The sequence below is a fragment of the Pan troglodytes genome, chromosome 6 (genome assembly GCF_028858775.2).
Source record: "Pan troglodytes isolate AG18354 chromosome 6, NHGRI_mPanTro3-v2.0_pri, whole genome shotgun sequence".
Taxonomy (NCBI): Eukaryota; Metazoa; Chordata; class Mammalia; order Primates; family Hominidae; genus Pan; species Pan troglodytes.
This window is the reverse complement of record NC_072404.2, coordinates 71,860,798-71,881,459: the sequence shown is the minus strand read 5'-3', so window position 1 is coordinate 71,881,459 and position 20,662 is coordinate 71,860,798.

Sequence of the window (20,662 nt, the reverse complement as noted above, 5' to 3'; positions counted from 1 at the left end):
AGATAACTTCCCTGCTCTGTAATTTTTAATAGTAACATTAAGTAGCCTTTCTTTAGCACCCTAGAGAGCAAGTATCTCTTAATAGGTTTTTTCAGAACTTTCTGGGTAATAAGTACCATCCTGTTTATGTTAGCATTTTCTAAATCCTGTTCTGCATGGAACTAATAGAGCACACAGATGAAACTTCAACAAGACATGTTTCACTTTTCATTAATATCCAAAGACAACTGTGTTTCCCCAGTAAAAATCTTGAGTATCCACACCTTCTCATGTTCAACAGCTACAATGGGAACATTTTAAATACTGCAGGTCATAAATTTGTGGTGAGAATTCTGCATGGCATACAAAAATCCAAGATGAAGAAAATATCTAGAAGGCTATGGTATGGCCAGGCACGGTAGCTCACGCCTGTAATCCCAGCACTTTGTGGGGCCAAGGCGGGGATCACTTGATGTCAGGAGTTCGAGACCAGCCTGGCCAACATGGTAAAACCCTGTCTCTACTAAAAATACAAAAATTAGCTGGGCGTGGTGGCAGGCACCTGTAATCCCACATACTAGAGAGGCTGAGGCAGGAGAATCGCTTGAACCCACAAGGCGGAGGTTGCAGTGGGCTGAGATTGTGCCATTTCACTCCAGCCTGGGGGACAAGAGTGAAAACTCGGTCTCAAAACAAACAAAACAAAACAAAACAAAAACAACAAAAAAAGAAGACTATGCTATATAGAAAAAATTTTTTTTCAGAACCCCTGGACTATCATAAAAATAGCAAAAAATAATTGAAACAAACTCACTAGGTATAAACAGCACAAGCAGAGAAGTAAACATATGCATGTTCCGAACACATGGCATTCCAAAGGCAGAGTGCACACTGCATTTTTTTTTTTTTTTTGAGACCATCTTGCTCTGTCGAGCAGGCTGGAGTGCAGTGGTGCAATCTTGGCTCACTGTAACCTCCACCTCCTAGGTTCAAGCAATTATCCTGCCTCAGCCTCCTCAGTAGCTCAGATTACAGGTGTGTGCCACCACGCCCGGCTGATTTTTGTATTTTTAATAGAGACGGACTTTCACCATGTTGGTCAGGCTGGTCTCGAACTCCTGACCTTTTGATCCACCTGCCTCAGCCTCCCTAAGTGTTGGGATTATATGCGTAAGCCACCACGCCCGGCCCGCACACTACTCTTGATCTGAGACATGCTCACCAAGAAAAAGTGATTTTTTTCTTTTCCTCTTCTTTCTCTGAAATGTATTTTCAGATAAGATGCTCTGGACATATCAAACCTGCATCTTGAGAATATGCCTTTAAAGCACAACCTATTCACCTGCTACCACCACACACACCCACGGCAGAAAGACCGAGACTTGCAGAAAACATTCACCCATTTTTGTTGGGTATAACTGAAAAGATTTAAGAGCAGAGAACAACGAGCTTCTCCATAACCACTAAAATATAAGTTTCTTTTTCCCTGCCCTCCCCTATCAGACTCCAGCAATTTTCTTTACAGTAATGGGAGCACGAACCGCACTGACCTCTTCCTACCAAACTGAAACAGGGCAGGCAGTGCAGCCTTCCTTTGATGCAAAGGTTGAACTAAACTCTCCTGAATGTAACTTGAACCCCTCAAGTTTATAAATCACTTGGTAATCTTGGCCCTGTTTTATGCAAAGTGATTCCGCAGGACCCAAAAGGGTCCCAGGAATGGGCTTTTTCAACAAGTCCCCTGTAAATGCTGATTGTGCTTTCCCAGACACATTATTAGCATTAGCGAGAGAAAGCAGGCACTGCAAAGAGTCCCTTACACCCACTACATTTGTCACAATATAAATACTTCTGGTACAAATAAAGACAACCAATCTCCACCCTGAAATATTATATTTTTTGTTAGCTTTTTTAAGTTTACAGAGAAAACAGAAGGCAGCAATGTCTGAGTAGGTCTGCACTTGGGAAATGTGTACACATGTACTAATAAAATGTTTATTAAGCAGGTACTATGTGCTCAGGAGCATGTCACAGAATACCGTGCTGGGAATAACACATAATGTGATTTAATTTTCATAGTACTCTGGGAGTTGCTACTAAGTGTTGAATAATTTTTAGCATTTGGATTAAGAGCACAGCATTTTTATTTATTCTTATGTTTCTCTATCATTAATTTTTAAAAGAAAATATATAGAACAATAAATCAATACAAAAAACATCCGAAATGATACAATCACATAAAAATTGAATAATCAACTTCCAAATGGCTATTTTGTAAATAATGAAATTAAGGCAGAAATAAAAACAGTTTTGAAACTAATTAGAGCTGAAATACAACATACCAGAAGCTCTGGGTCACAGCTAAGGGAGTGTTAAGAACAAAGTGTATAACACTACACATCCACACCAAAGAGTTAGAAAGATCTCAATTTACAAACCTAATGTTATAATTACAAGAATTCCAAAAGTAAGAGCAAACTAACTTCAAATAACCAACTTCTTCAAATAGCTTCAAACTAACTTCAAATAACCAAAATCATAGCTGAAATTAAGAAGGTGAGACATAAATAACCATAAAAAGTTTAACAGGCCAGGCACAGTGGCTCACGACTATAATCCCAGCACTTTGGGAGGCCAAGACGGGCGGATCATGATGTCAGGAGTTCAAGACCAGCCTGGCTAACATGGTGAAATCCCGTCTCTACTAGAAATACAAATATTAGCTGGGCATGGTGGCGGGTGCCTGCAATCCCACCTACTCAGGAGGCTGAGACAGGAGAATTGCTTGAAACCAGAAGGCGGAGTTTGCAGTGAGCTGAGATCATGCCACTGCACTCCAGCCTGGGCGAAAGAGTGAAACTCTGTCTCAAAAAAAAAAAAAAAAAAAAAAGTTCAACGAAACCAGAAGTTGATTCTATGAAAAAATTAATAAGATAGATAAAATACTAGATTAATGAAGAAAAAAATAATTCAAATAAACACACTCAGACTAAAAAGTCCAAAAACAACAGATGCTTGTGAGGTTGTGGAGAAATGGAATGCTTATATGCTGCTGGTGAGCGTATAAATTTGTTTAACCATTGAGAAAAACAGTTTGGCAATTTTTCAATAACCTGAAAATAGAATTACCATTTGACCCAGCAATCCCACAATTGGGAATATAACCAATGAATGTAAGTTATTCTACCATAAAGACACATGCACACACATGTTTATTACAGCACTATTTACGATATGAAAAACAAGACATAAACCTGTATGTCTTCAATGGTAGATTGGATAAAGAAAATGTGGATGTACACACCATGAAATATGATGCAGCTATAAGAAAGGAAAACATCATGTCCTTTGCAGCAACATGAATGGAGGAGGAGACCGTCATTTTTAGAAAACTAGTGCAGGAACAGAAAATCAAATACTGTATGTTGTCACTTATAAATGGGAGCAAAATAATGAGAACACGTGGACACAAATAAGAGAACAGACACTGAAGCCCAGTTCAGCGTGGAGGGTCAGAGGATGAAGAAAATCAGAAAAAAAATCTATTGGGTACTATGCTTAGTACCTGAGTGATAAAATACTCTGCACACAAAAACTTCATGATATGATTTTACCTATATAACAAACTTGCATATGTACTCTTGAATCTAAAATAAAAGGTAAAAGAAAAAAAATTCTGCCAGGCGCGGTGGCTCACACCTGTAATCCCAACCTTTTGGGAGGTTGAGGCAGGCAGATCACCTGAGGCTAGGAGTTCAAGACAAGCCTGGCCAACATGGTGAAACCCTGTCTCTACTAAAAATACAAAATTTAGCTGGGTGTGGTGGCACGCACCTATAATTCCAGCTACTCAGGAGGCTGAGGCGGGAGAGTCTCTTGAACCCGGGAGGCGGAGGTTGCAGTGAGCCGAGATCATGCCACTGTACTCCAGCCTGGGTGACAGAGCAAGACTCCGTCTCAAAAAAAAATAAAAAAATTCATGGGTGGGAAAGAGTGCAAGGTAAGTGATAGGACTGGTTTGTACTACAGACAGAGATCCAAGTGGGGCTATACTCTGATTTAGTCCTGTGTCCATGCAGGCAGATTAGACTATGATCAAGTGGTACAGATCCCTACATTGGTGGAGGAAACAGGTTGCTACTGCAGATTCAGTGTCTGTGGTTGGGGATATGCCAGGAAACTTGTAGGCACATTAATGGGATTTTGGCAAGAAGCACTAAAAGCAAAAGCGCTGTGGTGGAATACTTGAGGGTGATACCTAGTCCTGGGAGGGGTGTGGACGCATCAATGTCTAGTGGGTCTGTGAATGTGTGAGAATCATGTGGTGGTAGCGGTGAAAGAAGGAGGTCTGTTATCAGAATTCCTTTTCTCTAAGTTTTTAGTCCCCTATCACCCTGAGAGGAGACCTAGAATCACAGGACAATGTGCAGTGCGACAGCCTGTGTGCAGGAGAACAGAGCCTCACCTTACCAGACACCCAGAGTCCCCCTCCAGGCCAGGCCTCTGTAATATCTCTTTTCTGACACCAAATCTGTGGAGTTTGCTAACTAGGAAGCAATTTTTTTTCTTTTTTCTTTTTTTCAGATGGAGTCTCTCTCTGTTGCCCAGGCTGGAGTGCAGTGGCATGATCTCAGCTCACTGCAACCTCCACCTCCTGAGTTCAAGTGATTCTCCTGCCTCAGCCTCCTGAGTAGCTGGGATTACAGGCACCTGTCACCACGCTCGGCTAATTTCTGTATTTTTGGTAGAGATGGGGTTTCACCATGTTGGCCAGGTTGGCAACAAGCAATTTTTTAACACCAACTTATTGTCTAACATTTCCATCCTGATACCACCTGGAGTCAGCACAGACCATAATTCAGAGCTCAGTCTCATCATATTGCCCTTACTGCATATGCCTGTCACAAATCCCAGGGACTCATCTATGCTTCTCAGCTACTGTCTGTAAACTGGGGACTCCCATAATCTCCCTCAAGTTCAATAATTTGATAGAGATACTCACAGAATTCTGCAAAATCCTGTACTTATGTTAGCCAGTTTACTATAAAACATGCAACCAAGAAACAGTGAAATGGAAAAGATGTATAAGACAAAAAAAAAATAAGGGGAAGATGGGGGCATTTGGATAATCTTGGTAAATAGCTGTGATTAGTAAAATTCTCCAGCCTGGCATGATGGCTCATGCCTGTAATTCTAGCACTTTGGGAGGCTGAGGCAGGTGGATCACCTGAGGTCAGGAGTTTGAGACCAACCTGGCCAACATGGAGAAAACCCATCTCTACTAAAAATACAAAAAATTAGACATGGTGGGCCTGTAATCCTAGCTACTTGGGAGGCTAAGGCAGGAGTATTGTTTGAACCTGAAAGATGGAGGTTGCAGTGAGCTGAGATCGCGCCACTGCATTCCAGCCTGGGTGACAGAGCAAGACTTTGTCTCAAAAAAAAAGTAATAATAAAATAAAATAAAACAAAATAAAATTCTCCATCCTTTGTGGTCTTCAGCAACAGCTTAATAGAAAGAAACATTCTCCCCATTATGACTTAGAAGGTGTTGTATTTTCTCACTTATCACATAGCCAAACATAAACTCTGCAAATTTCTACTTTTCTTATGAAAGAATCTGCTAAATACTTTTCTTCAGTGGTCAAAACAAAATACTTCTTAATCAACTTTGCTTACATTTTTCTTTTTTCCCAGGGCTTCTGACCTTTGAGCTACTTTCAGTCTAAGCCAACATACAACCCCATTTTCTGTCTTTCCTTAAAAACATGCTGTCTTCAGGGTAAAACATTCTCTGATCTAGAATCTAATTTTGCCCCCTTATATCACACCATTCTTACTTACTCCACCTTCTTTCTAAATTTGTTTGCTATTCTCTATGAAAGAAAGTCCTTGTCTGCCTAAACATTGATATCCTTAAAAATCTTATACCTGGTACTTTTTTCTGTTGTTGGGATTCAGAACTTATTACCTAAATCTGATTTTGTTTTATTTTACAAAGTCTAGAAACTGCCCCAAAACAGCAACACCTTTATTTTCAGTAAGGTCTTTCCAATTCCCATCTATTCTAATTCTAACTGCATCTGTCTGTGGGTCCCCAGCTTTCCTGGGCTCTGTTGCTCATCTCAGTATAAAGGCTTCTTCCATTGCTGGTGTGAGCAGGCTGGGACATCTGCTGGAGAGGCTCCCTAGAAAGAACTGACTAGGCCTTCATTAACCTCCTTTTGCAGACTCAATATTGCCCTTAGCTTGGAGTTACAGGGCTCAGGCTTTAATTTCCAAGTCAGAGATGTTCACTTAGTTTTTGAAACTAACTGTTAGATAAATTCAGAAAAATTACTGAAACACAGTGTTTATACAAAGGGAAAAAATGTTAAGGTGCTTATATTTTATAGCTCAATGAGAAAAGCAAAAGTATCTATCTCTTTCAGACAATACACATATCATTTTCTTATTTCCATAACAGGACATTCTGTAATTAGTACTATGACCAAATTCCTAGAAGGTGCGCAGTCCCATCTCATAAAGTTTAGCATAAAATTCAGAAATCAAGATAACAGGGCCAGGAGCAGTGGCTCTTGCCTGTAATCCCAGCATTTGGAGAGGCCCAGGTGGCTGGATCACCTGAGGTCAGGAGTTCGAGACCAGCCTGGCCAACATGGCAAAACCCCGTCCTTACTGAAAATACAGAAATTAGCCGGGCATGGTGGCAGGTGCCTGTAATCCCAGCTACCTGGGAGGCTGAGGCAAGAGAACCACTTGAACCCAGTTTTCGGAGGTTGCAGTGAGCCAAGATCATGCCACTGCACTCCAGCCTGGGCAACAGAGTGAGACTCCGTCTCAAAAATAAAAATAAAAATAAGATAACAGGATGTAGAACAGAAGTATTTACTGTCACATTAATTTTGCAAAAAGAGACACTGATGTTTTGATGAATCTATGTAATTCCACAGTTATCTACCACATTTTCTTGTGCAAATGTATTCATTTCCGACAGCCATAATGGAAGAGACATTTTTCATATTATTTCCCTTGGTAATATTCACAAAGCTAAGCCTTAGAATACTGTGTGAAATCACACAGCCAAAAAATAACACACCTGAGAAAACTTCTATGCTCACTCTGAAAAACAAAAGGGTAAATGCAAATTTTTAACAAACAGAATACATGACTGAATTTTTTTTCTGAAACTCATCTCTTTCATGACCTTTGTAAATATTTTGTTACATATTGAGCTCTACTGATAAAATGCAATTTACAGTTAACTAACATAAGTTGAAAGAAGTGAAAATATCTTTTCAAGGTGACCAACCCAGGGAGTGGCAGTGCTGACTGGAACACAGACACGTCTGACTCATGTGTCAAGTCAAGCTATCTAATCATTTGAGAGTCTCCCACGCGCATCCTGCTCACTGAAATGCTCAATGACAACCATTCCAGGAGACACTGCACCGTGCCTTGGTGAGTTCCCCAGGTGCAATTACTTTGAGATTCTTGCACCATCTTATTGGGGTCAGTTTTTCTTGTCTTTAGAAATAGTTTTTTTCCTTCACAAATCTGACAGAATCCAGAGGGCAGAAATTACTTCTGTGTTTTTCCCTCAATACCAGCATATGATTGGCTGACTAGCAATGTGTCTCCATGAAATGGAAGCTGAGTTGGGTAAAGACAATTCTAATGTCGCAAGGGATTAGCTTTTTATAGGAAAAGTATACTAGGAGATTGCTCACAGCCCCAAGGCATTCGTTTGCTCTCTTCTCTTGAAAGGCTACACTTCATATCGTGTGCTGTTCTCTAAAAGAAAATAACTCAGGAGATGATATTCACTAGACACTCCAGCAGACATGGCCAAGGTGGGTTGATATTCACTAGACACTGTGGCAGACATGGCCACGGTGGGTATCTTGGTTTATCCCAAAGCAGTACTAAGACCCAGAACCAGGAAAAACCTAAAGTGTGGCTGAAGAAACATTACCCTGTAGGGTTTCCCCCAAAAAAACTCAACCCACGCATTATGATAAGACGTCTGAGCTTGAACAAGACAAAAGAAGAGGCACATAGATTTTTTTACAATACAGTGTCAGAGGATTACTCTCTGCCTTTTCTCCTTTTCTTTTTTTTTTGAGATATGGTCTCACTCTGTTGTCAAGGCTGGAGTGCAGTGGCATGATCTTGGCTCACTGGAACCTCCATTTCCTGGATTCAAGTGATTTTCTTGTCTCAGCCTCCTGAGTAGCTGGGATTAGAGGCGCCCACCACCACACCTGGCTAATTTTTTTGTATTTTTAGTAGAGATGGGGTTTCATCATGTTGGCCAGGCTGGTTTCTAACTCCTGACCTCAAGTGATCTGCACCTTGGTCTTCCAAAGTGTTAGGATTATAGTTGTGAGCCACTGCGCCTGACCTCTGCTTTCTTCTTATGTGAAATATTTATAAATGGGAAACTTTTTTTTAACAAAGCATTGAATGGCACTCTTTAAGTGTCATCCAATGACTTTCAAAAAAATAATTAGTGTAAGTACTGTGTCTGAAACATATAAGAAAGGACAAATAGGTAATAATGTGAGTTAGAAAGAAAAGTTGGCATTTGGGAATGTCAGATGGAACTGGAAATTTAATATTTTACTGCAAGGCAGTTAGTCTGTGGGAACAGGGAAACTGACTTAAGACCTTGTTTAAGACACGGTTGAGGCCTGGCGTGGTGGCTCACGCCTGTAATCCCAGCACTTGGGAGGCCAAGCAGGCGGATCATCTGAGGTCAGGCATTCGAGACCAGCCTGGCCAACGTGGCGAAACCCCATCTCTACTAAAAATACAAAAATTAGCTGGGTGTGGTGGTGCAGGCCTGTAATCCCAGTTATTCGGGAGGCTGAGGCAGGAGAATCACTTGAACCAGGGAGGCAGAGGTTGTAATGAGGCGAGATTGAGCCACTGCACTCCAGCCTGGGTGACGGAATGGGGCTCCGTCTCAAAAAAAAGAAAAAAAAAGACACAGTTGAAAAATGCAGGCGGCCTGCAATAGCTTATTCCTGTAATCAGAGCACTTTAAGAGGCAAAGGCGGCCAGATCACTCGAGGCCAGGAGTTTGAGACCAGCCTGTCCAACATGGCAAAACTCTATCTTTACTAAAAATACAAAAATTAGCCGGGCGTGGTGGTGGGTGCCTTTAATCCCAGCTACTCAAGAGGCTGAGGCAGGAAAATCACTTCAACCCAGGAGGTGGAGGTTGCAGTGAGCTAAGATCACACCACTGCACTGCAGCCTGAGCAACAGAGCAAGACTGTCTCAAAAAAAAAAAAAAAAAAAAACCAAGGGAAAGCCAGTTTCCTGTAGAGTATAAAAATATTTAAACAGCAGGCAATTAGACTAAGGTGGATTGATTTTTCTCAGCTCTCACTTAAAAAAAAAATCTAACTCAAATGTATCTCTTATGGCCAGGGGCGGTGGCTCATGCCTGTAATCCCAGCACTTTGGTAGGCCGAGAAGGGCAGATCATTTCAGGTCAGGAGTTCGAGACCAGCCTGGCCAACATGGTGAAACCCCATCTCTACTAAAAATACAAAAATTAGCCAGGCACGGTGGCGGGCACCCATAATCCCAGCTACTTGGGAGCCTGAGGCGTGAGAACTGCTTGAACCTGGGAGGCAGAAGTTGCAGTGAGCCAAGATAGTGCCATTGCACTCCAGTAAGGACAACAGAGCAAGACTCCCTCTCAAAAAAATATTGCATTTCTTGGAAATTACTATATTGAAGAAAAAAATTCAGGCCTAGTCAACCACAGACTGCTAATTAATCTGTGATGACATAGCCAAGAAATTTTCACCTGGATCTTACAAATAAGGAAACTACATAACTTTACCAAAGCAGTTACTGAATTTGGTTTGCTTCATCATGCAACTTATAACAGACTTCTTCAAGTCTCTCCCATGGACCACAACCCACAAACCATAGCTGGGCACTCTATGATTCCTTAATCACATTTTGATCAAATTGTCTAATATTTTTACAGTGACTCCCATACATTTCTAAAAGGAAAAATGAGGAACTAGGGACCCCAGGGACCACAGCTCTTTCCACTTATGAATCCCACGCCCTGAGTCGGGATTCTCCCCTGATGACTTTCCCATCCCTGTACAATCTGGGTGAGATGAGGCGCTGGGAGTACAGAGCTGCCCAGAGAGGGCTCCAGTCCAGGGCAAAGCCACTGCAAAGGAAAAAGAATTCCTAGGGTCCTAGCCGCTGGCCCAGGCACCATATTATGGCTCGAGGGGACTAACAGCCCACCTGGGCCAAGGAGGATTTGGGTCCTCAGGCTCCGGAGCTGACTGCGAGGAAGTTTGGGTCCTGCTACAGCCACTTTCAGCCGGTTCCAACCAGCCCTCGCCCCTCTCTCACCGTGACAGACCCAGCACTCACCATTTCTCGGCTTCCAGGGGATCCCCGTCTTTTAGCCATAAATCTGCGGATACCTGCAGAACACAAGGCCACAGTGGCTTGGCCTCTAGGAACAGAGGACGCAGAGCAGTGAAGAGAAGAACTGGAGCTCTGGACGCAGAGAAACACAAAGGACCCGGAAAATTACGGAGGCGTCCTGTTCTCTCCAGCTGCACGCCTGATTGTACAGTTTCTAATATATGGCCCCTGATTGGATAAGGTTTCAGGACCCACCCTTCACGCCCTGAGTGACGAAAAATGTGATCAGACACTGGGCTAAACAAAGCAAAAATAACAGGCTAGGCTGCAGCTTTTACAGCCAAGCCTTCTTCCCTGATCTGAGCCAGGCCAACCTTAGAGGACATTTGCATTTAACCTTGTGTATAACGTCATATGCATTTATAAATGGTATATAATATAGTTATTCATAAACTGAAAAAACATAATGATAATTATTTTAAAATTTCAGATGTTATGACCTTCCTTGCTGCGGGTCCTTTGCAGTGATATGGTTTGGCTCTGTGGCTCCACCCAAATCTCATCTCAAATTGTAATTCATGGCCAGGCGTGGGGGCTCAGGCCTGTAATCCCAGCACTTTGGGAGGGTGAGGCGGGTGGATAATGAGGTCAGGAGTTGGAGACCAGCCTGGCCAATACGGTGAAACCCTGTCTGTACTAAAAATACAGAACTTAGCCAGGGTGGTGGCGGGCGTCTGTAGTCCCAGCTACTCAGGAGGCTGAGGCAGAAAAATCGCTTGAACCCGGGAGGTGGTGTTTGCAGTGAGCCGAGATCGTGCCACTGCACTGCAGCCTGGGCGAAAGAGCCAGACTCGGTCTCAAAAAAAAAAAAAAATTGTATTTGCCACATGTCCGGGCAGAGACCAGGTGGGAGGTGATTGGATTATTAGGGGGGATTATCCTCATGCTGTTCTTGTGATAGTAAGGGAGCTCTCAAGATATTTTAAAATGTGGCATGTTCCCCATCCCCGGTTCTCTTTTTCCACCAAGTAAGATATTGCCTTGCTTTCCCTTCACCTTCTGTCATGGTCATGATTGTAGGTTTCCTGAGGATTCCTCAGCCATGTAGAATTATGATTCAATTAAACCTCTTAAAAAAAATTACGCAGTCTGAGGTATTTGTTTATAGCAGTGTGAAAATGGACTAATACATGCAGGCAGCCTGAGATTTCAAAAAGGAGACAATCCTCTGCAGTAAAATATGAGCCACATGTAAATTTTGAATGTGCTAGTAGCCAAATGTTAAAAAGCAAAAAAAAAAAAAAACATGGTAGGGCCAGGCGCAGTGGCTCACGGTTGTAATCCCTGCACTTTCAGCGGCCGAGGTGGTCGACCACCTGAAGTCAGGAGTTTGAGATCAGCCTAGCTAACATGGCAAAACCTCATCTCTACTAAAAATACAAAAATTAGCCAAGCATGGTGACAGACACTTGTAATCAGCTATTTGGGAGGCTGAGGCAGGAGAATCGCCTGAACCCAGGAGGCAGAGGTTGCAGTGAGCCGAGATCGTGCCACCGCAATATAGCCTGGTGACAGAGCGACTCTGTCTCAAAATAAGAAAGAAACAGGTGGAATAACAAGTGAAATTGATTGTAACAATTTAATCAGTCCAATATATCCAAAATATTATTTTAATATGTGATTAGTATGTAAGGGTTAATAAAGCATATACATTTTTAAAGCTAAATATTTTAATGTAACCTTGTATTTTACCTTTCTAGCATATTGCAGTTCAGACCAGCCACATTCCAGCACTCTGTGGCCATGTCAGAGGCGTTTGAACCAGAGCAACTGCATCTGGAATAGGTGCTGGGTGAAATGGGGCTGAGACCTACAGAACTGCATTTCCATGAGGTCAGGCATTCTAAGTCAGAGGATAAATAGGAGATTGGCACAAGATGCAGTTCACAAAGACCTTGCTGATAAAACAGTTTGCAGTAGAGAAGCCAGAAAAATCCACCAAAACCAAGGTGGGAATGAAAGTGACCTCTGATTGTCCTCAGGAATCATTGCACGCTAATTACAATGCATTAGCATGTGAAAGACATTCCCACCAGCACCATGACAGTTAACGAATGCCATGGCAACATCAGAAAGTGACCTTACATGGTCTAAAAAGAAGATAAACACAGTTCTGGGAATTGCCCATCCCTTTCTTGCAAAACTCATGAACAATCCACCCCTTGTTTAGCATATAATCAAGAAATAACTGTAAGTATTTTTAGTTGAGCAGCCCACACTGCTGCTGTGTCTAAGGAGTAGCTATTCTTTTATTCCTTTACTTTCCTAATAAATTTGCTTTTGCTTTGCACTGCAGACTCGCCCAAAATCCCTCCCTTCCTTCCTTCCTTCCCTCCTTCCTTCCTTTCTTTCTCTTTCTTTTTCTTTCTTTTCTTTCTTTCTTTTGACAGAGTCCTGCTCAGTCACCCAGGCTGGAGTGCAGTGGCACCATCTCGGCTCACTGCAACCTCTGCCTCCCGGGTTCAAGAGATTCTCCTGCCTCAGCTTCTGGAGAAGCCGGGATTACAGGTGCACACCACCATGCCCAGCTAATTTTTGTATTTTTAGTAGAGATGGGGTTTCACCATGTTGGCCAGATTGATCTCAAACTCCTGACCTCAAGTGATCTGCCCGCCTTTGCCTCCAAAGTGCTGGGGTTACAGCCATGAGCCACCACCCCCAGCTCTGCATTCTTTCTTGTACGAGATCCAAGAACCCACTCTTCGGTTCTGGATTGGGACCATTTCTGCAATCTTCTTTTCAGTGAATCACAAAAGGATGATGCTAAGGAAACGCCCAACCCAAAGGAAATAGACTGAATCGCCAATTGGCTAACTTTTTGTAAGTGATGGCACACCTGGGTAAAGAATGGGATTGGGTTAATAGCCCAATTTAGGGGAGTTAGAGTGTCTCCTAAGACAGATAAGATAAAAGGTCCCTTTTAATAAAAGGCAAGAACACTTGACGAAACTCGTGTTTGAAGTGCAACTTAGAAAAGTTAGTCTTTCCTAAGATTTAGGGGGTGAGAGGCCCCTCTCCGTAAAGTCCCTCTCAGCTAAGATTAGATTTGGCATTATGGAACTTTAACCACTATTGTCTTTGTGTTTGTTTGTTTGTTTTGAGACGGAGTCTCGCTCTTGTTGCCCAGGCTGGAGTGTAATCGTGAGATCTTGGCTCACTGCAACCTCTGCCTCCCAGGTTCAAGCGATTCTCCTGCCTCAGCCTCCTGAGTACCTGGGATTACAGGCACCCACCACCACACCCAGATAATTTTTGTACTCTTAGTAGAGACAATGTTTCACCATGTTGGCCAGGCTGGCCTCAAACTCCTGACCTCAGCTGATCCACCACCTCGGCCTCCCGAGGTACTGGAATTACAGGCATGAGCCACCATGCCTGGCCCTGTCTTTGGATTAATCTGCCTTGCATTTTTTGCTGATGACTGTGGCTGACAGAATTAGATGAGTACAGGATCATGGAACAAGGGGAGCTTTTTCCTCCCTAAAGTGGGAAACTTGAGAGCAGATGGGACTGCCAAAAAAGATTCTTTCACAACCAACAAGAGATCACCTAAACTTTTGATTCAATGCGTGGGTCTTTCTCTAGTTTTCCTGATCTCCTCAACTTTCCTGCCTTACCATAAGCAATGCTTTCTCTCTCTCTCTCTCTCTCTCTCTCTCTCTCTCTCTTTCTCTCTCTCCCTTTCCTATCTTTTCTGTTACTCTGGGCCACCATCTTCCCCAAAGATCATATGTTGAAACTTCTGGTCAGAAGTCCCTGAAACAGGCTGGGCATGGTGACTCATGCTTGTAATCCTAGAACCTTGGGAGGCCGAGGCAGGTGGATCACCTGAGCCGGGGGGTTCAAGACCAGCCTGGCCAACATGGCAAAACCTTGTCTCTACTAAAAATACAAAAATTAGCCAGGGTGGTGGTGGGTGCCTGTAGTCCCAGCTACTCAGGAGGCTGGGGCAGGGAGAACTGCTTGAACTTGGGAAGCAGAGGTTGCAGTAAGCCGAGATGGCACCACTGCACTCCAGCCTGGGAGACAGAGCAAGACTCCATCTCAAAAAGCTAAAAAACAAAGAAAGAAGAAGTCCCTGAAACAAACAACAACAAAATGGATGAAGTTTCCCTCTTGTTTTATGTTCTTGAGAGCTTGACCTTGTAGCCATGTGGCAGTATTTTCTCTTGGTTTCTACCATCCAGCATATAGAAATTTTGAAATTTGTGTTATAGTTATCCATAAAAGTGATCTTGAGCAGTAAACAACCTTTGCAAGCTCAAAATTGGCTGCTGGAGGCTTCTTCTGGGAGACCCCAATGGAGACTGCTCAGTGCTGTAGCTCAGTAGCTGGGCTTTGCTGTCTCACAGTGGCAGCCTGAGTTCAGGGTTCAATTTCTGGCTTAGGAAATGAGTCATTTGTGATTTGATATCTGTGTGAATATTTGTGGATTTGCTTTCCCTCCATGAACCATCCTGAATTGTCCTTTCTCTGAGCTACTTTGAAGATTCTAGATTTTGTAAAAACTGCTTGCCATCTTTTTGAAAATACTTTGTACACTTGTGGTTAGGTTCATAACCGTAGTTAAAGCTTATGGGTTTCAGGAGGCTGAGGTTGCGGTGAGCTGCATTTGGCCACTGCACTCCAGCCTGGGCGACAGAGAGAGAATCCGTCACGAAACAAACAAACAAAAATATAACTTATTGATTTCACCTGGGAGGTTATGTTAGTAAAGTTCAAAAGTCAGAAATATTGGCAGTTTGGCATGGCTAAAGTCAAGTAATTAGAGAATTAAATAATTTTTTTAAAAAGAGCATCACAGTTAAAAGTCAGCTTAATTATTATTACCATTATTATTTTGTGAGATGGAGTCTCGCTCTGTCACTCAGGCTGGAGTGCAGTGGCACAATCTTGGCTCACTGCAACCTCCACCTACCGGGATCAAGCAATTTTCCTGCCTCAGCCTCCCAAGTAGCTGACATTGCACATGCCCATCACCACACCTGGCTAATTTTTGCATTTTTAGTAGAGACCAAGTTTCACCATATTGGTCAGGCTGTCTTGGAACTCCTGACCTCATGATCTGCCCGCCTCAGACTGCCAAAGTGCTGGGATTACAGACTTGAGCCACCGTGTCTGGCCCAAAAGTCAACTTAATTAATTGCAGATATTCAAGCTCTAACAGCCTGGAACTCCTTGGAAAAAACAGAGGAGGTGCCACAATATGCATTTTGGGTGCAACTCACAGGAGATATTGACTCTGATCCTGAAGTTGGGCATGTAAGAGATTGTAAATTTTATCTCTGGACCTTTTCACAGACGTGATTGTGACGTATACCTTCACTCAGTATCTGACTGATTTTTCTCTTTTGCCTAGGCCTCACCTACAGTTTAGATTGTGAAATATACTTAGATTGAGCGCCTAGATAATGTGACTTTCCTGCCTGGGCTTTGCCCTCCCGGGGTATTGTGACATATTTCTGAGCCAATCACCTAGGCGATATGATTCTCCCTTTCTGCCTGGGCCAGTCCACAGGGGTTACTGTGAGATATCTTTAGGCCCATCACCTTTGTTATGTGATTCTTTTTTGCCTTGAATCTATTTACAGGAGAAATGGTTACATATCACTGGGCCCATCACCTAGATGATGTGACTGTCGTCTACCTGGAACATGTTTACAGGGTGGATTGTGACATATTGCTTTTCCTAGCACCCAGATGTGAATTTTATTGTCAGGACCCTACCTATAGTAAAAATATTGACATATCGCTGGCCCAGCACCTAGTTGATGGGACTCTCCCTCCTAGTCTCTGCCCACAGGTGGGATGGTTACACATTAGGCCCAGCTGACAGGTATAATGAAGACTCGCGTATGCAAACCCAGCCAATAGAAGAGATTTTAACTCTTCTAGGTAGGCTTAGACAAACAGGTAACGATCTGGGCCTTCTACATGTGCAAAGATCACACAATATATCACACTCATGCGTATTCTATAAAGTCTTTGGGTGATATAAACAGTGTCATATCAGGGTCCAGCACAGAGGTAAAATTGTGACTCTTACAGGCACACCCAGCTGACAATTAAAATTGTCTCCCTCACACATTGACAAAAGTTACTGGTGAGGTCCTGACTCTCATATGACAACACAATACACAGTTAGAATATTGGCCATCCCATGTGGATCTGGACAAAGGTCAGGTGGTGAGTCATAGCTGGGCCCAGCTTACAGGCCCAGCGATGACTCTTATACCCGGACCTTGCTAGTAGAAGAGGTGTTGACTCTCATAGCTGGGTTTAGGCCAAAAAATAAAATTCTGGCTTTTCTACTTAAAAAAAAAAAAATCACAGGTGATTACCACACACATGCATATTGTCTAAAGCCCTCAGATGGGACAGAGAGTGTCATCATAGGACCCAGCACAACACTGAGGTTGTGACTATTGGATGCACATTCAGCTGACTGTTAAAATTGTCATCTTTACATAGGAGACAGCAAAATATTTCCTGAATCTCACTGACAGATACAGTCCACAGTTGGATCATGCCTGTCACATGTGGATTGAGCCACAGGAGGGATATTGACCAATTTTTGTAACCAGATTATAGGAACAAAAATGACTCCCTTACCTGGACCTAAAGATTGGAGAGATGTTGACTCTCACACCTGGGCTTAGGGCAATGGGTGTGATCCTACATTTGGGATTGTAACAAAAGCCTGGGCAAGCACAAAGGTCTCAAAGCAGATGGTGAGTCTCACATGTGCCATATAAAACCTGCAAGTGGTACAGTGTCATAACAGGGACCAGCAAACAGGTGAGATTCTGACTCTCATATGCACACATGGCTAACAGTAAGAATTGTCACCCTCTCACATGAACACAGCCTTCGTAAAATGTCCTGAATCTCACACTCAGAGGCAGTCAAAAATCGGAATTGTGACTTTCAGATGTGAATGCAGTCCACAGGTAGGTTGGTGACTCTCACACCAAGATTCAGCACCCCTGTGAGGCTGTGACTCCCCTACTGGGACACTGTTTATAAGTGGGGTTCGGGCTGTTATGCACAGAGCCAGTGCACTGTTGAGGTTGTGATTCAAGTACTTAAACACATATCCCAAGATATGTTGACTGTCATAAGTGAAGCCAGCACATTTGTGGGGTTTTAAATCTTATCCTTAAACCTTTCTGCAGGTGTGATTGTGACAATTACATTTCCCAGCATCTGATTAATTTTACTGTATTGTCTTGGCCCAGTGTACAGTTAAGATTGTAACATATACCTGGGCCATGCACAAAATTTATGTTTCTCTCCTGCATGAGCCCTGTCCTCAGGAGAAATTACAAAATATCTCTGGGCCAATCATCAAAGTGAAGTGAGTCTCTTTTTCGGCCTGGGTCCTATCCTTAGTTGGGATTGTGACCTATCACTGGACCTTTAACCCAAATGATATAACTCTTTATCCTGGGTTCTTATTACAGAAGGCATTGTGAAATATCTCTAGACCTATCACCTAGGTGATGTGATTCTTCTTTCCTGCCTGAACCCTGCCCGCAAGAGGCATTGTGACATATCACTGGCCCCAGCTTCTAGGTGATGTAACTGTACTGCCTTGGCCCTGCCCATAGGGGACATTGTGACATATCGCTGGGCCCACCACCTAGGTGATATGACCCTCCTGAATTGCCCCTGCACTAAGGGGAGATTTTGACCCTGCCCAAAGTGGCAATTGTGACATATCTCTGGCCAGCACCCAGGTGATGCAACCCTTATGCCTGGTCTGTCTCCACAGTTGGAATTGGGAAAAACACATGGGCACAGCTTACAGGTGGAATGATGACTCATACCTGAAGATATGACTCTTGTAGTTAGTCTTAGAGCAAAAACTAAGGTTCTGGGTCTTCAACTTGTAGGATGGTCACAGACTATTATGACTTGCATGCACGTTGTATGAAGCCCTCAAGTGCTACAGAGTGCCATAATAGAGCCCAGCACACAGGGAAAATTGTGGCTGTTGTATGCAAACTCAGACAAAAGTAAGGACTGTCACCCTTCCACATTAACAGTACCCACTGTTAAGGTTCTGAATCACACACCAAGAGCCAGTAGAGTTGGAATTGTGAATCTCATACATCAATCCAATCGACAGATGAGATGATAACACCAAGTCCAGGATTTAGAACACCTGGGGGCTGTGCTTCCCCTATCAAAACACAATCTGTTGGTGAGATTTGGGCTCTCACGCATTGATTTAGTCCACTGTTGTGATTGACTTGCATAGTTGAACTCAATCCACAAGAGGTGTTGACTCTTATACCTTTAGCTGGAAAATGTCCCAGATTGTGAATTTCTGCTATTGACTGGGTCCAGGTATTAGTTCCATTACTGTTCCTGTGAGCTGGGTTCAAAAATGAGTCACTGTCTCACCTGTGGCTGCATCTACATATGACAGTCACAATTCCAAGTCTGGATTGCATTTACGTGTGAGATTTAGGACCTCACCAGTGACCAGTGACTATGTGTGAGGGTGACAATTCTATCAGCTGGATGTGCATATGACAGTCACAATGTCACCTTTGTTCTGCGTTCTGTTATGACACTGTATCACATGCGGGCTTCATACAATATGCCTCAGTATCATAATACACTATGTCCTTTACTTAAGTAGGAGACCCAGGACCTTGCCTGTTGCCCTAAGCCTAGATATCAGAGTTAAAATCTGTTCTCTTAGCTGGATCCAAGTATGAGAGTCATCATCTCACCTTTGAGCTGTGACCATGTGTGTGTCACAATACACCTGTGGGCAGGAACCAGACATAAGAGTCATATCACCTGGGTGCTGGGTAAGTGATATACCATAATTCTTACTTTGAGAAGAGTCCAGGCAACAGAGGAGAGACACATCACCTTTATGATTGGCCAAGTGATGGGTGAAAATCCTCTCTGAGAGCAGGGCCCATTCAGGAGAGTCATCACCTAGCTGCTTGGCCAAGCAATATATATCACAATGCCCCCTTTGCACAGGGCCAACACAGTACAGTTCCATGACCAGGGAGCTGGTTCCAGCTATATGTCACAATTCCTTTTGTGGAAAGTGTCCAGTTAGAAGAACAGAGTCACATCACCTAGGCGATGGGCCTAGAGAGATGCCACAGTGCCACTTGTGGGCTGGGCCCTGGGGGAAGAATAACTTCACCCAGTACTGGGCCCAGCAATATGTTGTGATGAGAACTGTCAAACAGTTCCAGGCAAGAGAGGAGAATCACATCATCATGTTGACAAGCCAAGAAATATTTCACAATCCCCCCTGTGCACACGTCCTAGGCAGAAGACCTGAATTACCTTTTTACTTAGGCCAGTAATGTCACAATGCTTCTTCAGGGCAGGGCACAAACAAGATAGGACAGTCATGTCATTAAGTGCTAGGCTTGGTGATATGTCATAACCTTACCTGTGGGCAGGGTCCAGGCAGGAAAGAAGATTTACATCACCTAGGTGCTCAGTAAAGAGATATATTACAATTCCTTTGAAGGAAGTGGCCAGACAAAATAGTCACATCATCTAGGTGCTTGGCCCAGGTACAAGTCACAGGATATCTGTGTGTTGAGACCAGAAGGACTAGCAAATTACTAAGGTTCTAGGTAGAAGTGCATGTCACAATTACACCTGCAGGAAGGCCCAGGAATGAGACTCCCAATTACCCACATTTCCCCACTCCAGGTGTAAGAGTCAACAACTCCTGAGACTTAGGTCCAAGTACATGAGTCACAATCTCAATAGTGGATTGCATCCTCTCATGAGAGCCCCAATCCCTTCTTCAAGCTGTGTCCCAGTAAGGGTGTCACAACCTCAATGGTGTGCTGAATCCTGGTTGGAGTGTCCCCACTTCACCTGTGGACTGGATCCGTATATGAGAGTCACAATTCCAACTCTTAACTGCCCCTGGGTTTGAGATTCAGAACCTCAATCATGAGCTGTGTACACATGGGCATGTGACAATTTCTACTTTTGGCTGTGTGTTCCTACAAGACTCTCAATCTCACCTGTGTTCTGGGCCCTGTTATGAGACTCTCTGTACCACCCATGGGGTTTATTGGATATGCATGGGTGTCATAATCCTCTGTGATCTTCATACAAGTAGAAGACCCAGGACCTTACCCCTTGCCCTAGGCCTATCTATGAGAGTCTAAATCTCTCTCTTTGACTGGGCCTACGTGTAATGCCTGTA